The following is an 18512-nucleotide window of genomic DNA, read 5'->3' on the forward strand; positions in this document are numbered from 1 at the left end:
TTGGACCATTCAAAACAGTGGTAATGAAACTGTTACTATGTTATTATCAGATAATAAAAAGTAAATATTTGCCACACCCCCATTTCTTGGCTCAGAACTTCCTATACCCTTGGAAGTTTCTGAGTTGATAGTCCTTGGTTGGTTATAATAAGCCTCTTTCTATTGTACCAGCACCTGTGATACAGTGATTTATGGGGACCCTGAAGTAACTTCGGATGGCACCTGATTGCCAGAGGAGACAGCCTTGTGATTAGAGGGTAACTAGCCAATAGTCAATAGTATAATCACTCGTGCCTGTGCAGTAGAGCTTCAGAAATGTCCAAACAGTGGAATTTGAAGAGCCTTCATGTTGGTGAGAATACTAATAAGCCAGAGAGTGACTCACCTCCATGGGAGCATTAGCCCTACCCTCACCTGCCATGGGTGTCTTGATCTAGCTGTTTGTATCTCAATTTACTTTCAGTAGCTCAGGAAGGAATAAGGACAGCAGGCATTGCAACAGGATCTGGCACGGGGGCAGCCTGGTGGACATAATAATAGCCGGTGTTAAATAGTGCAGGTGTTCAAAGTCCAGGCCTTTGGAGAGGTGCTTTGTGGAAAATGTAGCAGCCATTGGCCTGTGAGCATTGCACCGTCTGTCGTCTGTTGTCAGACCATTGCCATTGCAGTTACATCCCTAGAAACCGCAAGTTCCTGGAGTGTTAATAATCACAGTCAACAAGCAAGGGACATTCCAATGATAAGAAATGCAAGTGAGCTGAGTGAGAGAGCACATGGTTGTTTTCTGTTTGAATGGACCACTGTTTACCAAAAAACCCCCGAGATGAGGGCAATGGAACTGGCAGCTCCTCTGGGGGCTGCACTTGCCCCACCCTGGCCCTTCCTTCTCTTGCTTTGATTTCTATGAAAATGCGTTTCTAGTGTGTTTTTTCTCCTCTCTGTGTTCCTCCTCCTTCCCTTTCCTAGAACTCTCCCATCCTGATAATTAAGTGTTGTCTTCCTCTACCGCACATGACAGATGATACACAAGAACAGGGATTTTGTTCACTGTCCATCAGCAGATCCCAAGGGTTCAGAACAGTATGTCTGGACACTGAGACTGGAACACAGCCTCACACATGTTCTGCTCTCCATCACCAAGCCTCTCATGGCTTCTGTGGAAAGCGCCATTGCTAAAGTGCTGTCTAAAAGAACAGATGGTTTTTCTCTCTAGTGTAACAGATTCTCTTGACTCCTTCCATCACCCCTTCCTAAAAGAGACAGATCATTGTGACCTGGCTGTTTGTGGGTCAAGAAATTCAGTTTCTAGAGGCAGAGCATCTTGCTAGGCCTTTGGGGTTGCCAAGCTCCACTTGACACTTCCTTAGCATTGGGTTCTATTTTTTACTTTTCTTCTTCCTTTGCCCTGGTTGCCTGCTGTGGTAGAAGCAGGGGAAGACATGTAGAATTGCAGAATCCTGAGCTCTATCTTCCCTCCAAGTCTTCCTGCTGACCAGCAATGCTCTGGGCTATTTCATGAACTAGCTTCACTGAAATTGGCTGTGTACACTGATATCCCGTGCTACTTGAAAAACACTTGGTGGTACTGAGGTTGACATTTCCTTTGGCAACTGTCCAAATAGCTCACTGGTTCTGCTACAGATTCTGCACAGGCTGATTCTCTCCCTGGTCTTAACACCAGCTGCATTGTCAACTTAACAGAGACATGAGTTCAAAGACTTCAGCCACCATAATGTGTGGGCTGGCAGCAGCAAAGACAGTGCTTTTTGGGAAAGCTGGGAGTGGAAGATGCCCTTTTCCCAAACAACACACTTAAAATAGTTGGCAAGTATCTAAAAGTTATACTTTTTGTTTCCTGTACTCTTTGCTTGAGTTTTCTTTGTTAGTGGGTTTCCAGGATACTAAATTAATTTTTTTTAAGGCAGAGACTCACCAGAGGTGGTAGGCACACCTTTAATCCCAGCACTAAGGAGGAAGAGGTGGGTGGATCTCTGTGAGTTCGAGGCCAGCCTGGTTTACAGAGATAGTTTCAGGACAGCCAAAGCTATACAGAGAAACCCTGTCTTCAAAACAAAACAAAAAAACAGACTTTATGAGAGCCTTTTTAGGTTCCTTAACAGAAGGTAAGAGATTTCACATATGTCCCCAATCCTCCACTTCCTGGCTTCCCACACTGTGTGCACCTGCCCACATCAGTCATTTTCAACAGCCACCAACCTTCATTGCCTCCTTGTCACTCCTCAGAGCTCACAGTTCACAGAGAGGAGGGGATCACTCAGTGCTGAATAGCAAGTGGGTTTTTATAGATTTGCAGTGATAGGGTTTGCTGTTATTAACACGCTGTGTCTTGGCATGGAGTAGGTTTACTGCCCCAAGAGTCCACGGTGATTCACCTGTTCCTGCTCAACTCTCCCCACCCTCCCAACCCTACTCCTAGCAACTGCTCCTCTAGAATGCCACACAGTGGGAATTGTGGTGTCTGTCCTTTTCAGTTGACTTCTCTCATTTAGTAACATCCATTTGAGGTCCTCATGGCTCCATAGCTCCTTTTATTTTACACTGAGTGCTATTCCACCATCTGGAAGAACCACGGTTTATTTTTTTATTTACCTACTGAAGGCCATTTTAGTTGCTTCAAGTTTTGACCACCACAAATGGAGCTGCTATTAACATCCATGCTCAGAGCTCATGGTATACATTTTACAAGTTACAGTAGTGCTTTTTTTTTTTAAATTAATCCCCAGGACCAAAAACAGTAACTGGTAAAAATTCATCCCAAACAGCAGAGCTGTAAATTCAGTTTCTGCTGTGCTTCCTTCTCAGGCAACTGCACAAATACTAGCAAAGTCAACAACAGGATTGAAGGAGCGCAGCGGAAGTCTCTAATCACTTTATCCAGAGTTTATGGTACTTGGCATGATTAGAGTCAGCACCCAGTAAGTACAAGCTCTATGTGGTCACAAAGTCCTTTGGATTACATGAGACCATAAAACATTCTGGAGTTGCTTTAAACCATAAATAGTTTAGGTGTAATTATGACATAAGCCATGAACCAGTGACTTGCACAGCACTATTCTGGAGGGTTTAATGACTGAATCACATGGTGCCCAGGGTACTTTAAATTCAGATCCTGGAAGCAAGCAAGCACTGAGTCTGGCAGACAGAATACATAGTCCCCTTGGGGCTGGAGAGGTGACTCAAATGTTAAGAGCGCTGGCTGCTCTTCCAGAGGACCTGGGTTTAATTCCCAGCACTCACATGGTGGTTCACAATTGTCTGTAACTTCAGCTTCAGGGAGTCCAATGCCCTTTTCTGCCTGGGAGGACACTGAATTCATGTGGGGCACATAAACACACCACACACACACACACACACACACACACACACACACACACACACACACGGCAAAAATGAAATCCCTTACACCTTGAGGAGACCCATGTGTGTCTCAGTGAATTGTGTATGTTTTCAAAACAATTATTAAGGGCTGGAGCAATGGCCCAGCAGTTGAGTGCATGTACTGTTCTCCCAAAGGGCCTGAGTTCAGTTCCCAGCACCATTATCAGGCAGTTCGTAATCACCTGTAACTGAGCTCCAGGGCCATCCAACATACCTTTCCTCTGTGAGACTTGTACTTATGTTGCACACAAACATCCAGATATACATAACTACAATTAAAATACTACAAATCAAACAACTATTAAGAATTAAGCTGTTTTCCCCCTCAAGGTCTCAATGTAGTCCAGGCTGTCCTCAAACTCAGTGTCCTGAGTGCTGTAAGCAGTGGTATGCTGGATCCCCTGTTGTTCTCTGTTTCTATTTATGCCCTGCCTTACTCCTCCAGATCTGGTGAAAATATCACAGACCTTCCTGAATTTTACTCCACCCCTCTGCTCAGTGCCCATCCTGAGGCCTAGGTTCAACCCTCCACAAGTTGATTTTGACAGTGCCGTGTTTGAAGTGATTCAAACTCCAACTGAAATGATTGAAGCTCTTTGCAAAGACATCTGGGGAAGAAAGTCTGTGCTAAATCCAATCCCAGTGACACAAGTGATCTTAAACCCATGCTAGCCCACACTAGCACAAACTCGCACCTGTTGGGAAAAAAAAACAAAAACAAAACAAAAAACGTTCTCAACAGTGCTTGCTTTCTGGAGATAGGCTCACATGTTGTCCAGGCTCCTCTTGGACTCCCTGTGTAGCCAAGGAATATCTGAAACTCTTGACCCTCTTGTCTTCCCCTCATAGGTTCTGGGATTACAGGCACCTGCACCATGCCACATTTGTGGTCCGACACTCTTAAGGATCAAGTATTCTGGAAGAGCGTAAACGCCACAGTGGGAAGAACCCAGGCCTCTGCCACCAAGAGAACACAATTCCTTCCTGTGGCTCCTTCTCCCACCCTTACCTCTCATACTGGGGCATAAAGGTTTGTTTCTGAAACTTCAAAGTAATAAAAGTTTCTTCTAGTAGGCCTCTGGTGTCCTGTGTGGTAGGCATTACTTCGCAGGCCCTTGTTTGCTTTTCATTTTCTGGCGATTCCAGAATCAGTCTTTATAGTATTTGCGGATATGCTTTGACTTAAGGAAAACTCAGAAACAAAACAATTAGCGACTAGGAATTTCTATAAAGGGGTTGTTGTGAAAGTTTTCCATGAAGAGCTCTGGTGGCATGTCAAGTTCTCAAAAGACCTTACACACGCTAATTCACAGAGGGTAGATTTACAGACAACCTGGCAGCACATGCTCAGGAGAAGCTCCCAGACAGTGGGCCCTACTTGCTCCCCAGCAGGAAGGCCCAGGGTCACTGCGCATGGGATGATGAGCTCCTGTGATCTCCCTACCATACAGTGGGTGACACTCCTCTCTGGTCTGTCTGCCACACTGTGTTTTCAGAATGCTAATGCACCTTAGCTTTCTGTTTGGTTCTCAGGTAGGATTCAGTAGGCTTAAAGTATAGCTCGAGGAAGATGCTGGAGATTTTCGTTCAAAAATTGGTACTCAGCTTAAATTCTAATTTCTGTCCTGCCAGGTGATGGTGGCACACACCTTTAATCCCAGCACTTGGGAGGCAGAGGCAGGTGGATCTCTGTGAGTTCGAGGGCCAGCCTGGTCTACAAAGAAAGTTCCATGATAACCTCTAAAACTACAGAGAAACCCTGTCTCAAACCAATAAATAAATAAATAAATAAAATAAAACAAACAAACAAAACAAAACAAAAACAAAAACAAACAAATAAACAAAAATTCTATCCTGACTTCATATTAGCAATTCATTTTTAGCTGGTTGATAGCTATGAGGTTGAACCAAGGTGTTGCTTGCTTGTTTCAGACAGACTCAGGTAGCCCATGTAGGGTTGTGTAGGTAAAGATAATCTTAAACTCCTAATCCTCCTGCCTCCACCTCCCAAATGCTAGGATTATAGGATAAGCCACATTGAGTAAGCACAATGGTGATTTTTAAAGTTAAAATTAACTATTAAGCCAAAGGTAAAATTTAGCATTTAGCATTTTTTGAGACATGGTCTCATAAGTCTCAGGCTCCCCTCAAACTAGAGATATATAGATAGATGGATAGATAGATATAGATATATATAAAACCTTGGACTCCTGATCTTCCTGACATCATGTCTCAAATGCTGAGATTACAGGTGTGTACTTCCACACTTTGTTTAATTGTGTGTGTGTGTCTCTCTCTGTGTGTCTTTGTGTACCTGTGTGCAAGAGCATGTAGAAGCTAAAGAACAACTTTGGGTGCTGTTCCTCAGTCACTGTCTACTTGTTTTTTGATATAATATTTCTTATTGGTCTGGAACTTGCCAAGTAGACCAGACTGGCCAGCCAGTGAGCCCAGGGATCCTGCTATCTCCACCTCCACAGCTCTGGAGTAACAAATATACTCTACCATACCTGACTATTTGCATGGGTCCTACAAGACTGAACCCATGTCCTCAAGTCTGTGAGTTAAACACTTTTACTATTGAGCAGTTACTTTAGAAATATTTTTATTTATTTTATTTTATATCATTTGAGGAAGTGTCTTATCATGTAGTCCTGACTAGACTGGAACTCATAGAGATCTACCCCTCTCTGTCTCTCAACTACTGTAACTAAAGGTGTATGCCACAATGTCTGTCTTAATTTTTGTTAATTGTAAAAAAAAATTAGTTGTTTTTACTCTTTGGCTCTTTCCACTCTTCTGGAGGCCGGCCACCCAGCTCCCAAATAAATACACTCAGAGGCTAATTCTTTCTTATGAATGCCTGGCCTTAGCTTGGTTTATTTCTTGCCAGCTTTTCTTAACTTACATTATCCCACCTATCTTTTGCCTCTGGGCTTTTACCTTTCTCTACTTCTGTATAACTTCCTTTACTTCTTACTCTGTTCCTAGCTGTGTAGCTGGGTGCCTGGCCCCTGATGTCTTCCTCCTTTTATTGCTCCTTCTTGAACTTTCTCAGATTTCTTCTCCCATTTATTCTCTCTGCCTGCCAGCGCCACCCATCCTTTCCTGTCAAGCTATTAACTGTTCAGCCCTTTATTAGACCAAGTAGGTGTTCTAGACAGGCAAAATAACACAGCTTCACAGAATTAAACAAATGCAACATAAAAGAATGCAACACATCTTTGCATCATTAAACAAATATTCCACAGCATAAACAAGTGTAACACATCTTAAAATAATATTTCACAACAAGTTTTTATTATGATATTTTCATACATGCATGTAATACACCTACCTCCCATTTCCTTTTCTCATTCTACCTCCCTTCTCTCAGATAAAGAATTCCCCTTAATGATTATCAAATGAGTGAAATTAAAGATTAGCAGCCAAGGGCTGAAAGTAGACATTTGCTCATCAAGGTTCAAAGTCCTTCAGAAAGAGCATCCATGCTAGAAAGTTGGCCTAGATAAGATCATAACTCTAGGAAGCACCAGGACCAGATCTCAAAATTTGTAATTTGGTGTCTTCCCATTTCTCCACACCCAGGTCTTTCTTTTTGCAGAACATCAAATTCATTGATGTTTCAGTGAGCAGCAGTTACCTCATGCACAGCTGTGCTCAACAGCTGGAGTGGATGCAGCGTGTCCTGACCAGCTCAGCTCTGGCCAGGGAGAGACAAAGGTCTATGCTTCTGAGCTGGAGGACTAGGACAAGCATCTGCCCTTTCCCCTGCTTGTCAATATACAGATATAATAATTATTCATGCTTCAGTTTTAAGACATTGTAGAGATAATAAAAGGATCCTAATAGTATTGCCCCTTAAGCCTCACTTAAAACATTCAACTGCTTTTTTTCCCCCAAATCCCAAAGTCCACATTCCACCACCAAGCTCATATTCAAGCCTGTCACAGAAATACTCCAGTCCTGGTATCATCTTCTTAGTCGGTGTTTTATTCATGTGAAGAGACACCATGACATGGCAACTCTTATAAAAGAAGGCATTTGATTGGAGCTTGCTTACAGTTTCAGAGGACTCTACGTGAAGGGGAGCATGGCAGCATGTAAGGAGACATGGTGCTGGGAAGATAGCTGAAAATTCTACAGTTAGATACACAGGAAGCAAGAAAAGAGACACTGGACCTGGCTTGAGCTTTTGAAAACTGTGACACATTCCTTCAACAAAGCTACACATCCCATTCTTTCTCAAGTAGTGCCACTCTCTGATGACTGAGCATTCATGGTCCCCATGAGCCTATGGGGACCATACTTACTCAAAACACCACAGTATACCTACTACATATTTAGGATCATGTGAAATTTGGGGGTAAAAAGGAGTTGCAAGAAGAAAAAGTACAGGAAACTATTGTGGGATCGTTGTACACTGTGTGAAGATGTGTTGGTGTGATCAGTGTAATAAGCTGAACATCCAGTGGCTAGGCAGGAGAGGTTAGACAGGACTTCCAGGTGGAGAAAGAACTCTGGGAAGAAGAAAGGCAGACTTGGAGCAAGTCGGACGTCCCATACTGAGGAAAGGTAACAAGCCATGTGGCAGAACATAGGTTAATAAAAGCAGGTTAATTTAAATTATAAGAGCTGTTTGGGAAAAAGCTAACTAGGAAAAAATGGGGCACATATTTCCACATAGGGCCTGAGAAAGCTGGGATAAAAAAAGGACACAGCTTCCTAGTACCTTGGTGCTTTTGGCATACAAAGGCATCCTTTAAGATGCCCTGCTGTAGAGAGAGCACTTGATCAGCTAGGGCACTGAGTAAAAACAGCATTCTAAGTAAAAGTGCGTGCTGCGGTGTAGCCCATCAACTTCTCAGAGCAGGGACAGTTAAACTCAGCTCCTGGTTAAAAGCAGCACCTGGCCGGGGCCTACGTGCAGTGCGTAAGGCTCAGCTCTCATGGACCTGAGTCGGGCGGAGTCAGCCACCAGCATAGACAGCCACTTGGCAGATAACATGGCGGGCTAAGGTTTGGCTCAAGCAGTCAGAAAAATGATGCAGACATACAGAAAGGTAACTGAGCCACACGGCAAAACATAGATTAATAAAAGCAGGTTAATTTAAGTTATCAGAGCTATTTGGGGAAAACCTATGCTAAGGCCAAGTTTTCGTAACTAATAATAAGTCTCTGTGTCATCATTTGCAGGCTGGCGATCCCATAAAGAAAAGTCCAACTACACAGGTTAGCTTTCCACTCTGAGATCTAGTTGCTTCTGTCCCCCAAATTCTGGAACTAAAGGCATGCACCTAGCCTGCTGATTTTATTTTATTTTTATTTTATTTGAAACAGGGTTTCATCATGTAACAAATAGCCTTGGCTGTCCTGGAACTCACTCTGTAGACCGGGCTGGCCTTCAATTAAAAGAAATCTACCTGCCTCTGTCTCCTGGGCGCTGGAATTAAAAGCGTGCACCACCGCCGCCCAGCCTGTTTTTTGTTGTTTTGTTTTGTTTTTTCATCAGTGCCTGCTGAAATTTTTGAGAAAGGGTTTTATGAAATCTAACCTGGCATCAAACTTGCTAGGTAACAAAGGATAACCTCTTCTCTCTAATTCTGCCTCTACCTCTCAAGTGCTAGGATTGCAGGTGTGTGCCACTACACTCAACTTACTTTTCTGGTATGTTTGATATTTTGATTTATGGTGATCTGATTTATAAATGGCTTGTTTAATTTTCAAATTTTCAGATAATCCAATGTCAAGGTTCTAACATTTTTCTGCTATTGGTTTTAAATAGTTTTGTTATAGTTAAAGGGTACATTGCTTTGTATGCTTTTAATCCTTGCAAACTTGTCACGGTTTATATCATGGCCCCGAATATGATCAATCTTGCTGAATATTTAATGTGTACTTGAAGCAAATGTATTCTGCCGTGGAGTAGAATGTTCTCCAGCTGTCAGTCAGTGGCCATGGCCATGACTTCCTGCGGGTTTTCTACATCTGCTGACTCTGTCTGCTTGTCCATCATCAGCTGCTAAAAGAAGGGTGTTGAAATGCCAAACAGAAGGAGGAAATGCCTAGTTTCCCTTTTAGGTATCTCCTCCCTCGTCTCCCCCCTCCCCCTCCCCCTCTCTTTCTCTCACCCCTCTTCTTATTTCTCTTCACTCTCTCTTGGAGACAGTCCCACCCTGTAACCAGGTTGGCCTGGAACTTACTACCGTAGCACATACCGTCTCCTAGTGATCCTCCTGCCTCAACCCCCCTTGTGCCATGAACACTGGCTTCTTTTTGTGTTTTGGGATGCTTTACGGGGTGCACTGTCTATCTTCCTGGTATGTTAGTGATTTGTTCTTTTCAACCTTTTCTAGCCCTAATCCTGACATCTTACTATGGTTTAGCGATCTGGTTTTCTTTTTTCTTCTTTCTTTTTTTTCTTCCTTTCTTTTTCCTTCCTTCCTTCCTTCCTTCCTTCCTTCCTTCCTTCCTTCCTTTCTTTCTTTCTTTCTTTCTTTCTTTCTTTCTTTCTTTCTTTTTTGAGACTGGGTTCTCTGTGTAGCCCTGGCTGTCCTGGAACTCACTCTATATATAGACCAGGCTGGTCTCAAACTCAGCTATCTGCCTGGCTCTATCAAAGGTGTGCGCCACCCGTGCTGGTTTTCATTTGATTGCCGTTTGTTTATTTTTCAGAGTGAGTCTTGTCCACCCCTCTATGTGCAGCTTCCAGTTTGCACATCTCTCATGCTGAGCATATTGCAATCCATTTGTATATTGTGTGGATTGTCCCTCAGGCCATTGTCCTATTTTTCTGTCTGAAAAATCATCATGGAGTCTCACTATGTTTCCTAGGTTGGACTCAAATTCCCCATTTTCCTACCTCAGGAGTTAGGAGTCTGCTATAACAGCCTGGCTACTCCTTCAAATTTTTAAAGTTTCCTATAGTGTGTGTGTGTGAGTGTGTGTGTGTGTGTGTGTGTGTGTGTGTGTGTGTGTGTGTGTTTGTGCATATGGAATAAAAGTGATTTTTATATACCTATGTGTGCACACAGAGGCTGGAGAAGGACATCAAGCATTCTGTTCTGCCCCTCTCTACCTTATTCTCTTAAGACTAGGTCTCTCACTGAACCCGGAGCTAGATTGGTGGCCAGCAAACCCCAGTCATCCTTCTGTCTCTGTCCCCTCCTCTGCCCCAGCACTGGGGTTACAGGCCTCCATGACCATATGCTGCTAACTGCTGAGCCATCTACCTAACACTGTATTTTCACATTTTTAAAATGGTGCTTTGATTATTTTAGTTCCACATTTAAGTTTTAATTTATACTATATACTTTATTTAAAATTTTATTAGATTTTGTTTTTTGTATGTGTGTTTCGAGGTATGTATGTGTAGCATGTATATGCTTGATGCCTTCAATGGTCAGAAGAAGGCATCTGATCCCCTGGAACTGGGGTTTAGGTCAGCTGTAAACCATGTGATGCTGGGAACTGAATTTGTGTCCTCATGAACAGTAGCAAGTGCTCTTTGACACAAAGCTATCTCTCCAGCCCTAGTTTTCTTTTTCTGTCTGTCTGTCTTTCTTCCTTTCTTTCTAACTACATCTCATTTAAAATTTTAAAGTTTATATATTTAAAAACCTGTGTGTGTGTGTGTGTGTGTGTGTGTGTGTGTGTGTGTGTGTGTCTGTGTCTGTGTCTGTGTCTGTGTCCGTGTATCTGTGTTGTAAACTGGAGACCAGAAGAGGGCATCAAATTGTCTGAAGCTGGATTTACAAGCAATTGTGAGTCACCACAGGTGATCTGCCAGAGGACCTGGGTTTGACTTTTCAGTACCCACATGGTGGACTCCAGTTCCAGGGAATCCAATGCCCTCTTCTAGCTACCAGATACGCATGTGGTGTACAGACATATATTCAGACAAATCACCCATACACATAAAATATTTTTTTAAATTCTGAGACAGAATCTTACTGTATATCCTAAGTTGGCCTTGAACTCACAGCCACCCTTATTGTAGCTGCAGTTTCTTCTTGTCCTGCCAGGTCCCGCCATCCTTCAGCCCCAAATAAGCATACAGATGCTATATTAATCATCAAATTGTTGGTCATTGGCTAGGGCTTCTTAGTGGCTGTCTCTCTCTTATTTGTTAACCCATAATGAGAGGATGCCTGGCGGGTCCTACCCTCCCAGTCTCTACATGGCATCTTTTGAGTCTCCCTCTGCCTACCTTTCCCAGAATTCTCTTCATCTCCTAGTCCCACCTATCTTCCTGCCTCTATTGGCTACTGGCCAAACAGTGTTTTATTCATCAACCAATAAGAGAAACATATACAGAAGGACATCCCCCATCACCTTATACTTTAGCTGTCTGGATGCTGGGCTTGCACATGCAAACACTACTACTCCTGGTTAAAAAGCCATTCTTTTTCATGATTTATTTACTAATGTATTTTGTGTATATGAGTGCTGTCTTCATGCAAACCCGAAGAGATAATCAGATCCCATTACAGATTGTCATGAGCTACCATGTATTTGCTGGAAATTGAACTTGGGACCTCTGGAAGAACAGCTGGTGAGCTTAACGACTGAGCCATCTCTCCTGCTCCTAGAATGCCTTTAATCTAAGGCACATATCCCAAATATTGTTTTCCAAGGTTACTTAGTATTTTCACTTATACACAGATTAAAGAGATTAAAACCATTTTCTTTTCTTGTTTCTGAGTCTCCTGATTCATTGGGAAGTTATTCTTGTGTATAGTGTAACATCAGAATCTAAGTTTATCTTTTCAAAATGACTATTTGGTTGTCTCAGCACTGTTTATTGAAAAGCTGTTTTTTTCTCCACTGACAGGAGCTCCAGTGAATGTCCATAGGACTTGCTTCCTAACTGTGTTCGTTCCTACGATCAGTCTGTGAGTGTGTCAGAGATGTATTGTTCTAATTCAAGGGACTATGAACTATGTTTTAATATTTGTCACAGCTAGCTTCCCATGTAGTTTTCAGTGTCCTGTCTGTTCTTGCATATTTATTTTTTCTGCATGGTTTAGCATAAGCTTGTCTAGCTCCAAAAACAATAAGCTTTGTTGGCATTTCCACTGGGATTGTCTTACCAAAACCAAACCAAAACAAAACAAAACAACCCCTCTCCCCCCAAAAAAACAAAACCAAATGAAACAAACAAACAAACAAACAAAAAACCTCATTAATAAAGTAACTTGGGAAGAGCTACATCTTTATGCTGCCAGTCCTCTTATGTAAGGACAAATGACATCATCCTCCACATTCCACTTTAACTCTTTTGAGGAGTTTTTAAAATGTTTTTCCTCATAGTGGTTTTGTATGTTTCTGGATTTCATTTACTCTGGGATAGTTTATCTTTTCTGTTGCTGTTGTAAATGGATTTTTGCTGTGGTTTTACTAACTAGCTGGCTATTGTTTCTGTGTGTGAAAGCTGTTTGCATGTTTATTGTGGCATATAGTCTGTTAATTTTGCCAAATTATTTTATTGCTTGAGTCAGTTTTATCATTTGTTATTTAGAATTTTGCAAATCTGTGATCTTGTCAAATGGTTTAGTGTCTTTGCATTTCTTGGCTTCATGTCTGATGCTTCCCCTTCTTGTTTAACTGCATTGCTTATGCTTCCAGAAGAACTTTTGGGTTGCAGCTTCTAATCTTAGAAGTAATACTCTTGGCCAGGTTGCGAAGGTGCATGACTTTAAGATTTATCAGCCTGAGCAGGGATAATATTAACAAAGAAGAGGCTTTTTGTTTCTGAAACCAGGTTCACATCTGAGATTTGTGATTCTCTAAGTATGACCCCTGAGCTATTGTTAGTTGAGGGTTTATAAAGGCAAAAACTTGGGGTCTAGTTAACACATACCCTGCCTACATGCAGACAGAGCACAGCTTTTTTTGTTTGTTTGTTTTTTGTTTCTCAAGACAGAGTTTCTCTGTGCAATAACTCTGGATGTCCTGGAACTCACTTTGTAGGCCAGGCTGGCCTAGAACTCACAGAGATCTGCCTGCCTCTGACTCCCAAATGCTGGGATTCAAAGGCATGTGCCACCATGCCTGGCTAAAGAGCATAACTTTTATACCAGATGTCCTATAGATGCCTCATAAATGAGCAAGCAAGCATTTTCCTGCAGAAGCAGACCAGTGGTTAGCCTTGTAACCTATTATCTTAAAGAAGAGCAGAGGCAATTAAAAGTTTACAAGACTGGGCAGTTTCAAGAATAGCCCAAATATTCTGAGAAGCCATCCATCTTGGACAGGTTAGATGACAGGATACATTTTAGAAGCTAGAAACCTACAAGTTAAGACAATTTTCTCATGAATTTTTTTGTTTTGTTTTGTTTTTGTTTTTTGAGACAGGGTTTCTCTGTGTAGCTTTGGAGCCTGTCCTGGCACTCGCTCTGGAGACCAGGCTGGCCTTGAACTCACAGAGATCCGCCTGCCTCTGCCTCCCGAGTGCTTGGATTAAAGGTGTGTGCCACCAACACCAGGCTCTCATGAATCTCTTAAACTCAGCAGTCCTCACATTTTAAACATAACATTAACCATAACACATGCCCACTCACTGTCTTAGTCACTTCTATTGCTTTGAAGAGACATCATGACCAAGGCAACTCTTATCAAAGAAAGCATTTAATTAGGGTCTTGCATAATTTTAGGGGACTAGTCCATGGTCATCATGGCAGGAAGCAGATACAAAAGGCATTGGAGCAGTAGCTGAGAGCTTTACAACCTGATCCACAGGCAACAGGAAGAGAGACACAGTGGGGCTGGCATAGGCTTTTGAAACCTTAAAGTCCACTCCCAGTGACACTCCCAGTATCCCACTATGAAGAGTATTGAAGATGACCACTGTTATCAATTGCATCTAGTCCATCCTGCTGCTGTGTTTTCAGCATCACTATGTTTTAGAGATTTTTTTAACTTTAGCCTATATTTCCTCTTTTGTTCATGAGTCCTTAGTAGTGGCCTTTACATTTCTACCTGTAACAACATTTATGCATTTTTGTTTTTTAATATTTTATTGTTATTTTTAATTGCCCATATGTGTGTTTGTCTGGATGTATTTGTGCATGTGAGTGTAGTGCCTCAGAAAAGGATGTCGGGTCTTCTGAAGCCAGTCACAAATGGTTATGGAGCTGCCTGAAGTGGGTGCTGGGAACTGAACTCTGGGTTCTTCAGAAGAGTAGTATGTACTCTTACCCAGAGATCCACCTTTCCAGACTCTGGTTATTCATTTTAGTTGTTAATAATTTCCAGGTTTATTACACTAGGAGCAAAGACTTTTGGTTGTAATATCTCTGTTGAGATTTTCTTTGTAACTTGATTTGTGATTTCCTGAACAATCCCTGTCATTTTTGTCATATTAACCTTTGCTTTTATTTTCTTGAGAAGTATTGTCAGCCCAATGGGGTCTTTAGATGCTGCTGCTCAGTTCTCCATTTGTTTTCAGCTCACTGGCTTTGCCATGTTCTGGGTGCTGTGTTAAAGCTTCCAATAGTTACTGAGCTCTTTTTTTTTTTTGAAGATTTTATTTATTTATTATGTATACAACATTCTGCTTCCATGTATATCTGCACACCAGAAGAGGGCACCAGATCTCATAATGGATGGTTGTGAGCCACCATGTGGTTGCTGGGAATTGAACTCAGGACCTCTGGAAGAGCAGTCGGTGTTCTTAACCTCTGAGCCATCTCTCCAGCCCCAGTTACTGAGCTCTTATGGTCTCTGTGCATATCATCTAGTCACTGCTTTGGAAGAGCTGTCTTTTCCCATCATTTGGTGTGATTCAGGGTAGAAGTAACTTCTTTGAGACTTAAAATTTTTAGTTTTGAGAAGTGTATTTTCCCCCTCCTGGAGTTTCACACACACACACACACACACACACACACACACACACACACACACACACAGACACACACACACACACACACCTCACACCACTGGATAATACTTTTTTTCCTTATGTATCTGACTTCTCTCTCATTTCTCATTATAATCTATTAGTTCATTAAGCCATTCTAAATATGTTAAGTTCCTACTACATCAGGCAAGACTCTGCACAGTCATGTGCTAGTAGCCATTCGGACAGTTAGAGGGAGTGCTCTTGGGTGGCTCCCTCACCTAAGACTTTCCTTCCTCATCGGCTCATGAGTTTTGATTTCACAGGGTATACCTTCTCCATTAGACCCATGGGCTCTGTCAACTACCTAAACTTCATGTAGTGGCATCATACGGTCGATAAGTCAGGTAACTCCAGAACTGTCTGTGTTCATATTTTACACGTGTATTTATATTCTAGACTGCTAGAGATCAGTTCAAATTATTCATTTTAAAATTTCACTTTTCCGACAGGTGGTGGCACATGCCTTTAATCTCAGCAGAGGCAGGCAGATCTCTGTGAGTTTAAGGCCAGCATAGTCTACAGAGCGAGTGCCAGGGCTACACAGAGAAACACTGTCCCTAAAAACAACCAAACAAACAAAAAAATCACTTTTCCCAATGTAATTATTGAGACTCTTTTGTGCTTTTGTTATTTTGTTTTCTTTTCTTCTTTCAAACACAGCCTGAAATCTATCAGGAAGAGATGCTAAGAAGAAAACAATGGCTTCATCGTCTGCTGAGGTGAACATTCCAGCTCTCCTTTGACAGAATGACCTCATTTTCCTGCTTCCCTCCAACGATGAGAAGGCCCAGGCTGCCTGTCTCCAGGGCTGGGCCAGGACCTGCCATCAGACCGCACTCAGCGCTGGAGGGACAGGAGCCAAGAGCCAGCCTCTGCAGGCCCCTGACACAGAGTACGGTTTAGCCCAGAGCAGTTCAGAACAGAGACTTCAGATCTCTACACGGCCAGAAATACATGTGTGATGCACCAGGTTTGGAAGGATGCTGTGGTTTGCCATGTGGCTGATTCGACAACCCTCCAGCCAGCCTGTCCCTGCTGCAGAGCTGTACAGAGCTCTCTGTGAGGACACAGTCAAGAAAATCGTGGCACAGATCACTCCTCTGTAACTGTCCCCAGAAGCAAAATGACTTCTCCTGTTCTCTGGGGCTGTGTGGCCTGTTGGTTTCACTTCAGTGCAGGTTCTTAGATGTATCTCAGCTCCACCTGGAGAGGCCAGAAACCTCATCAGCCACTCACTGCAAACGTCATTATTATGAAAGTCCCCACAAGGGGGCACTGTGTCAGAGCTTCTCTCTGAGATTTAAACTGTAGTCATTCTTGCTGGCATCAGCTCAGGGAAAAGTTGAGCATCGACTTTTCTGAAAGACCCTTAAAAAAATAATAATTAGCTCATTTCCTTTATATGTATGAGATTTTTTTGTTTGCATGCATGTTTGTGAACCACATGTGTGCCTGGTGTAGGTAAAGCCAGAAGAGAGCATTGTCTTCTGGAACTGGACGTACACACAGTTGTTAGCCATCATGCGGATGTTAAGAATTGAACCTGGGTCCCCTGCTCTTAATCACTGAGCCATCTCTCCAGCCCTTTTCAAAGAATCTTATCAGAGGCAGGCACTTTTTTGAAATAACCACCTCTGTAATAGTCTGGACTCTTCTCAGTTTAATCCAGCTCTTGTGCTTGGATCTGTGAATCCAGACAGTCATTTGAAAACTTTATTCAGGGTCTGAGAGGGACTGGACAAAGAGGAAGGCCAGCATGGTTCTGTGCCACTCACCAGCACATAGTAGGGCGTGTCAAGTGCTAAAGTTGAGCTCAGGACAGACACATGAGTCCCTTTGTCTGTGTTATCTTCCTTTGTGAACATCATGTCTGTTCCTAAGCTACATACTCATGAAAGCTGAATGTTAATATAGAATCCCACACAACCATTTCCCTGGGACCCTTTCTCAGATTACGTCAGATTGCACAAGCATCCAAGGGGGTGAGTAGAAATGGCACCCTGATCACCCCACAGTGGGCATAGGACTCTGTCATTGTCCTCTCCCTCTCCCTCTCTCTCATCCTCTCCCTCTCCTCTCTCTCTCTCTCTCTCTCTCTCTCTCTTTGTTTTCTTGAGACAATGTTTCTAAGGTTTCTCTGTGTACCCCTGGCTCTCCCGGAACTTGCTCTGTAGACAGCCTTGAACTCCAAGATCTACCCAGCTCTGCTTTCCGAGTGCTAGGATTAAAGGCACCACTAGAATTTTTTGTTTTTTCCCAGTCTAAGAGCAAGAAGTAACTCTAAGAGCTTCATTCCAGGATCCAGGAATATATTTTCTTTCTTAAGGCAGAAACAAGATGTCTGGATGGAGTTTCATTACCAGTCAAAAGCTGAGAACTGATTGATGCTTCTATGCATCCCCTCAGCTGTGCTTCCAGTCTAGTGAGCTTGGAGAGCAGGGGCAGTGTCAGGCAGGGCCAGCTCCAGCAGGTCTGCTGACTGGCTCAGTTAAGGGCAATGTCCAAGTCCAGCAGGCACGTGGACACAGGAAGAACCCAGGTGATTAGCTTGGGCTGGATGCTGAGGACTCGATCACAGACGCCCACACCTTGTGTTCCCATGGGCATTGTTCTGCTCCTTGCCAAGCCCAGATTGTGAAGCAATCAGTGGCGAGGTAGGTGGTGCTTATAGTAGGGCCGCAGTGCTGTAGCAGGTTTATTGCTGGCCACATTATGAGCACAGGAGACAGGGATTGCTTCAACTGACTGCAGATGGGTGTTGGGTGTTAGGGCTGGTAGCCCTGTACAGTGGAGGACTTGACTGGTATTTTCTTTATGTCTGCCTATGCAGTGTCTGGTATCTGGCCATGCTCAATGAGTCTTAGCTTTTCAAATGTGGATCCTCTTATTTAACATGGAGTACAGTTCTCAGTCTCTCTTCTCTGGGTATATGTTCCCCTTCTCTATGTTTGTTGATCAGCTAATGAAACTCTGAATTTACACCAAGTCTCCTCTGGACTCCAGACTCCTATGTAAGACTGTGTGGTCAACATACCCAATCAAGCATCTCACTGACTACCAGACTGAATGTATAAGGCAAGTTCTGAATTGCCCAGCAAACTGTTGTTTGCTAACCTCTTCCTTATTTCAGATGCCAGTTGCTTCAGTTTATCAGGCCACTGTCTTTGAGGTTGTCCTTACCACTCCTGGGTGTGTGCAAATCTAAGACCCA

This window comes from Cricetulus griseus, chromosome 3 (assembly GCF_003668045.3).
Source record: "Cricetulus griseus strain 17A/GY chromosome 3, alternate assembly CriGri-PICRH-1.0, whole genome shotgun sequence".
In the NCBI taxonomy this organism is placed as follows: domain Eukaryota; kingdom Metazoa; phylum Chordata; class Mammalia; order Rodentia; family Cricetidae; genus Cricetulus; species Cricetulus griseus.